The sequence below is a fragment of the Acomys russatus genome, chromosome 19, assembly GCF_903995435.1.
Source record: "Acomys russatus chromosome 19, mAcoRus1.1, whole genome shotgun sequence".
Classification (NCBI taxonomy): domain Eukaryota; kingdom Metazoa; phylum Chordata; class Mammalia; order Rodentia; family Muridae; genus Acomys; species Acomys russatus.
The window spans coordinates 42993225-43000867 of record NC_067155.1 but is presented as its reverse complement, the minus strand read 5'-3'; the positions used below and the strand labels follow the sequence as shown (position 1 = coordinate 43000867).

Below are 7643 nucleotides of genomic sequence, written 5' to 3'. Positions count from 1 at the left end.
AGATAGATAGATAGATAGATAGACAGATAATAGATAAAATGCCCCGACTCAGCATTATGAGACAAAGAACCTCCAAAGATGCTGTTGAGTTCATTTTGTGTTGGCATCTATTCCTGAGCATAGGGACTACCCTTAAGAGTTGTTTGTCCTTCCAGTGAGACTCCCTTGGAGAAAACTAATTTTTCATTTGTAAATGGCTATCAGTTGGAGATATTTTCTGGGTTAATGAAAAAAATGGACCACTTCATGAATTTGAGTATCCCTCTTGCACAGTGGCCATGTTAATCTTCTTTGTATTGTTCCAATTTAATATTTGAGCTGCCAAAGGAATCTCTAACTGGTACATTTACATCATATCCTCCTCCTCCCAAGGTTCAGGAGTCATTGTCATAGAAGAGGGGACAGAAAGACTGTAAGAACCAGAGGTAGAGAATGACTACACTGAAGCAGTGTTCTCTAGACACAAGAAGGTGGTTGTTCATATGAACTCACAGTGATTTGGCACAGCATGCACAAGACCCGTGCAAGCTCATGGCCAACAAAAACTCAACATGGAGTGGGCAGATGGGTATAAAGTTCCACCCCTAACTGAGGAGCTATTGGCAATTGATAGCTCCTAGGAGAGGGAGTTTTCCTTAAGGGTGAGACTCTCACCAGATCAGCCACACTCTAGGGGATGGCCCCATGTCCAAGAGTATTTGGGTGACACATGTTGGACTCAGTGGGTTTTAAAAACAAAGCAAGAGGCCATGAGGTTAAGTAGGTAAGAAAGTGGAAGTAGATCTGGGAGGAGTTGAAGGAGAGTGTAAATATGATCAAAGTACATTGTATGGATTTCTCAAAGAATTAATGAAAAGATTACTTAAAAGACATGGAATGAGTGTGCTGGCCCACACCTTAAATCCCAGCAGTCAGGATGGTGAGGCAGTAAGATCCTAGTTTGGGGCTAACCCTGGCTACATGTGAGATTCTATCTTGAGTGGGGGTGATTCCCAGTTAACAATAGACCCTTCATCTTGCTTACTAAGTCACTGGTCAGGGAATAATAAAATGTTCTCCTAGTTTGAACTACAATGGGAGATGAAAAAAATAATGGAGGTGAATCACTGATGGTCAGTGGAGAAATCCATTCATTTGCCACTGGCCATCAAGAAAATTAATATTGGACATATTTTAAAGGGCAGTAAGAGAGTGTTTAGAAAATATTCAGGAAGTTTCAGCAATATTGATTACTGAGTCGCGTGTGTGTGTGTGTGTGTGTGTGTGTGTGTGTGTGTGTGTGTTGTAGTGTCAGATAGAGCCCAGGGTATTATGCATACTGGGCAAGTGATCTTCCACTGAGCCATGCATACCTAAAATCCTTCACTGGGCTGTTGTAAAAAATCCTCTGCCACGGAGTCACATCCTCAGAACCCCACCTGAAGGATTCTAAGCAGGTTCTCTACCTCTGAACCATACCCCTAGCACCTTATTGGGGGATTCTAGCAAATGCTCTTCTGGTAGCTCATACCCAGAACTCACGAAATAGAAGCGAAAAGATCAGGAGTTCATCCTTGGCTACCTAGTGAATTGGAAGCCAGCCTAGACTACTGGAGACTCTGCCTCAAAAATATCAGGGGAGGAGGTGGGGGCACTGGAGAGATGGCTCTGTAGTTAAAAAGCATTTGATCTTCTAAAAGACACAAGTTTGGTTCCCAGTATCCACTTTGGGTAGCTAACAACCGCCTAGATCTCCAGATTCAGGGGGTACAACATCCTATTCTGGTTTCTTGGGCACCACAAGCATACACACAGAGAGAGAAAGGGGAGATTTAAATTTTTAAGAAAATGACAGGACTTTTATCTCACTCCTATCTCTAGCTCTACTTGGCCAAAGTTCACGTCAAACTGACCTTCATTCATTTTCCACTTGGGATCTAGTTCAAGCTCAGTTCTGTTTGGACTTCCTTCCTGGTGGGCCGCTGTGCTCATCGCAGAGGCCTTTCCTGAATCTGGCAGGGAACTGCCTATAATTACCCTTAATGTACTCCTGGAGCAAAGATACGCACATTAAAAGCCAAAATAGAAGGTTAACTACAAACTGTGTAGTAATGCAATTACCTCCCAATTATCCTTTCCAACACTTAGGGAATGAATAGGAGACAATAAGCCCAATTCTGCAGGAGAGTCTCTGGTTTTTGCCAGTGGAGTGGAGGTTGGGAGGGGAAGAGGATAGAGCATCAATCAATGAATGCTGGTGGTAATGAACGTGGGGTGATGGTGGTACCTCAATGCAATTAGCCCGATGGGTCTCTAATCACCTTTTTTCTAGTTTAGGTTTTGTTTTGTTGCTATTGTTTTTCTTTTTTCTTTTTTTTTTTCTTTCTTTCTTTCTTTCTTTTTTAAATCAGGGTATCAGTTTGTAAACAAGCTGTTCTCAGACTTGTAGCAAATCCTCCTGCCACTGCCTCTTCAGTGATAGGATAATAGATGTGAGCCACTCTGCCCTATGACCATTGGGCTTCATTTACAGTCTTCCATCTGTAACCTGGACTGACATCCAAATGGGTAAAGAGCCTATGGAACAAGCATGGGACACTGAGTTCAACACCCAGAACTCACACACACACACACACACACACACACACACACACACACACACACACACACACAGATACACACACACTTAAAAATATTTAAGAACAAGTTTCTATTGTATTTCATGGTGGAATCTCCTGCCTAGGTCTTGCTCAGGTGCCTCTAAGTGATGCCCAATACCTCCATACTGGGACCTTGGAGACATGGCTCAGTGGATACAATTCTAGGATCCCTTGCTATGTAATACTCAGAAGTGATGGCCATTAAACATGGAACCGGAAAATGGTCAGCCTCATTAAGGGACAGATTCTACAATTGGGAGAGGAGAAACTCATGATCAGGGCCTGCATGAGGAGCAGCGAGGAGCTTAGTCCAAATAGGTCTCAAGTAACACAAAAGAGTGGGGCAGCCAAGCAAGCTCATTCTCACTCCAAATGGAAAGATGCCCAGGCTCCACCGACTGCTTCTCCAAATGTCCTGGGAAACTCCAGCTGCTGCTTATAACAAAGCCAGATATGACCCTAAAACACACACACACACACACACACACACACACACACACACACACACACACACACCATTTACAAGGCTAGTTGCCCCATTTTGCTTGGTGTAATTTATCGCTCAGTACGTATCAACACTTACAGTTGTCAGCCCTGCAGACATTTTCCATTTTAATAGTTCACATGAAGTACCACGTTATTGATCCTACACCACTAAATAAAAAACTCGTTTGTCAGGGGAACAGCTTTTAATGGATACAACCAAACACCTGCTATTAGTTAGAGAATAAAAATAACCATCTCACCACAGGGGCATTTGGACATGGCCTTGCTGTGTGACTTTCCCCTGGGGACAAGTGAAGAACTGTCTATCCCAGATAGGACATACAGACTAAAGGAAATATTCCATCCAAGTTCTACTGGATTAACCAGTGAATTCACTGGGGTTACTCACAAGTGCATTTGAGGGAGTCACTCTAAAGATCACATACTCAAAGGCACCAGTGTCCCCAAAAATAATGGCATCCTAACCGGGGTGATAACCTCACAGAAGCTCATCAAAGGTCACTCTGACCCTCACCTAAATATTCCAACACACACACCACCCCCCAAGACCTGAAGAGCAAGAAATGGCTATAATTCCAGGAAGGATCCTGTAACTTCCCAACTCTCGCTTCTACACTGGGGACTATGATTCTGTTTATTTTGTTGCCATGACTACAGAGCCAAGCATTCTGGAGGTCCTCACAGCAGTTTCTTCTCAAGATGGCAAAGGTCATGTGATGCACAGAGGAAAAAGCCAGACACCCACAAGCCCTGAAATGCTCTGACTTAAGAATTATTGGGCTAAAAAAAAAAAAAAGAATTATTGGGCTTCTTGGAAAACAGGAAGTAACCTCTAGAAACATTGGAAGGTTAAGATTCTCACTGAGAATAAAAAGCAGCACTGTTGTCCAGGCATCTTAGTTAGAGTTACTATTGCTGTGATGAAACACCATGACCAAAGCAAGCTTAGAAGGGAAGGGTTTATTTGGCTTACACTTCTATATTGTAGTTCATCACTGAAGGAAGTCCCGACAGGAACTCAAGTAGGGCAGGAACCTGGAGGCAGGAACTAAAGCAAAAGTCATGGAGGGTGCTGCTTACTGGGCTCGTTTCACATGGCTTGCTCATCCTGCTTTCTTATAGAACCTGGGACTACCAGCCAGGGCTGGAACTACTCACAAAGGGCTGGGCCCTTCTCCATCAATCACCAATTAATAAAATGCTCTATAGGCTTTACCTATAGCCCAATTTTATGTAGGCACTTTCTTAATTGAGGGAATCTCAGATGCCTGTAGCTTGTGTCAAAGGCATATAAAACCATCTAGCACACCAGATATAGGTATGTGTGAGTCATCTTTATTATCTTACATCCTCCTGCCAACCCTGAAATGTATAGATTGTACTCAAGGAAGCAAAGTGCAAAAACCTAAGCTAATGTAGGTGATCCACTTCCTATTCAGAAGACGTCAGGGTGGGCACTTGTTGCTGGTTGAGTTTAGAACTCTGGACCCTTACCGTCCTCTTGATCTCCTATCTTACTCTTCCTAGTAATGTGGCAAAAGCAACTGGAGGGAGGGAGGACTTTCCTTAGCTCCTGGCTCATGATTGTGTATTCTGTCTTGGTGGCAGAAGTCAGGGCAGCGTGAGCTTGAAACAGGTACTCATGACACATCCACCATCAGAACAGAGCAAAGAAAACATGTGCTTGGCTTTGCTCTCTCCATCTATACAGTCAAATGGCCTAGTCAGGGGACCTAAGAAATAAAACTCACGGTCTCGTCTGCCTGGAAAATGGCAGAATACTTGGCCTCCATCTTTGGGCCAGATAAAGACAAAGTCAACTGTTCATTTTATTTCAAAGTCAGAGCACGCCATCAGCAAGACAGGTGTTCTCGGTTGCACAATAAACTGACCTTTAGCCGGACCATCTCGATTCACGGCATCTATCGTAATCCCCAAAACAGTGCAGAGATGGCTGACAGCTCACACTGAGTGGCTTGGTGATGCAGGAGCACTCTGATGAGGGAAATCCTCCCTGAAATGGAAGAAATGTAAGGGGAGGCTGAAGAGATGAGCATCTGTGGCAACCTGGGAGACCACCTAGTGGGAAACATGAATGTCAAGTTTCCACGTGAGGAGGATGCGGAGAAAGCTGTGGTTGACTTGAATTACCATGGTGTAACGGACAGCCCATCCATGCTGAGCTGTCCCCAGTGACTGACTTCAGGGAAGCCCACTGCTGCCAGTACAAACTGGGAGAAGTGCACAAGAGGGGGCCTCTGCAACTTCATGCGCCTGAAGCCCCATCTCAAGAGAGCTGCAATGGGAACTGTACGGGCGCCTGCGCAAGAAGCATAGATCCAGGTCCCGATCCCGGGAGTGGCATTCCAGGTCCTGAGACTGTGGGTATGGGGGCGGTGGTGGAGGTGGTAGAGGATGAAAGCATGACAGGAGGCAGTCGAGAGACAGGGACTAATCTGGGAGATTCTGAGCCAAGCTGTTTTTTTTTTTTACCGCGTGTCTGCTAGACAGTGTTGTTGTTGGTTGACAAGCCAGTTCATAATGGGATTTAAAAACAAAAACAAAAACAGAAAAAAACAAAGATGGGTTTCTGAATAAAATTTGTAGTGATACAGTAAAAGAAAGAAAAGAAAGAAAGAAAGAAAACTCACAAGGCTCAAGAAGCTCCTGAAACTTACATCCCCTCCCCAAGGATGTAAAGCAGTATCAATTGGTAGTAAAAGGAGAGTCTGTTCCGTGAGAATGCCTGTAAGTTATACAAGGAGCTCCAGGGATGCAAGTTTCATGAGATCTCACCCATGTTGAGGTGGTCTTTTGCTGATGGGACTACCTTTAAACCATCCATGTTCCTGTAAATAGCCCCTCACCTATACTTCAGTAAGTAATCTTTAATAAACTCACTGTTTCACCTAAGCTAGACTTGAGTGGGATACTTCCTTTGATGTCTTTGGTGACCAATGCTGTGATATTCTTTCTTGATTCAGACTCAAAGCAAAGGAGCCTAAGAATCATGGACAGAAATCTCCAAAACCACAAACCAAAATAAATCTTTCTAAGTTGCTCTTTTTGACACAGCAATAAAATGTTAACTGAGACAGTGCCTATGTGGGAAAGTATTGGGAGACCATGGGATTTTGAAGAATAACCATCCTGGTTGCCTCTCTAGGATCTTGGAAAGAATAACAATGCCCCCCAAGGCAATTCAAGGAATAAATAAATGAAACTCACTAGGTAACTATATTGCTGACTCCAAAGAGGTAGACCAGATGATTAGTTCAGGCTGATGGGTAAGTAGAGCCTGGGATTATTTGAATGAGACATGTGAGTAACCTTGACATACAGCATACATGGTACACAGACAAGCCTTGGCAAAGGAGGAACTCATCTCATTTTATTAAATCATTTGACATGCAGTTAGAGGCTGTAATGTTCCTCTAACTGTGATATCTGTCACTCTGCTGGTGGCCAGGGTCAATTCAACTGATTGGCTGGCTAAATGAATGTCCTTGTTACCAGAGTTTTAGCATCAAAGCCCAGAGTCTGGTGACCCTAACACCCTGGTCTGTTACTCATTCTCAATAGGTCAATTTTCAAGATAAATAAGAAAAAGCAAAGAAAGGAAAATTAGTCATTGTGGCCACATTTAGAAGGTCCAAGTGATTCCCCAAGTCCATCTTTGAGGTCATGGCATGAGGCGTAAGTTAAAATAGAGGGTAAGAGGCATGTATATCTAAGTAGCCCTGGTCAAGGTGTGGCCTGGTCATCACTGATCCACATATGACAAGCTGTCAGAACTGTGTTGAATCTCTTCCCAGGAGACAAATGCCCTCTCTGACTTTAGATACTCCCTTTTCAAGCTTAATATTCCTGGAGAAAGCTCAAAGCCTTTGTCCATTGTCTCAATAGTCACATAGCTGAAAGGAGAGAAACAAATGTCTCCTTAGAATATTTCCATTCCTGCCAAGATGGTCATAACTTCTCCCTCACCACTACATGCACATTTTCCCCAAAGCTATGTGCTCCATCAAAAAGAACACCCTTCCCCAACAGAAACAACCTTCATAACTTGAGGGTATACAAGCAGCTGTATTATGCCAGACAGAACTGTCAACCAGGATCTCAATGTCCTTCTTCAAATAATAATAATAATAATAATAATATTATTATTATTATTATTATTATTAATAATAATAATAACAACAACAACAACAACAATAATAAAAAGTAGCCAAGCTTTCCAGATCAAGACAGATTCAAATTAAGATTTTTTTGGTGTGTGTGTGTGTGTGTGTGTGTGTGTGTGTGTGTTTTCCCATAGAGATGAGAAGAGGGCATTGGATCCCCTGTAACTGGAGTTTATGGGCAGTTATGAGTCATTGGGAACTGAACTCTGGTCTCTGTAAAAGCAGCAGGCACTTCTAACTACTAAGTTGTCTCTCCAGCTCCATAGCATAATGGGTTTGTTTGGTTTCTTTTTCTGATTATAGGTGGTTTGGC

General features: G+C 43.2%; 1 non-coding gene and 1 pseudogene across 1 annotated transcript; one reads left to right on the top strand and one right to left on the bottom strand.

The window, feature by feature from the left end:
- Positions 1-228: 228 nt before the first annotated feature.
- On the bottom strand, positions 229-334 carry LOC127204077 (U6 spliceosomal RNA). The gene has a single exon (XR_007832432.1). It is a non-coding gene; the product is annotated as a U6 spliceosomal RNA (small nuclear RNA).
- A 4794-nt stretch (positions 335-5128) lies between these two features.
- On the top strand, positions 5129-5616 carry LOC127203158 (splicing factor U2AF 35 kDa subunit-like; annotated as a pseudogene).
- The last annotated feature ends 2027 nt before the right edge of the window (positions 5617-7643 follow it).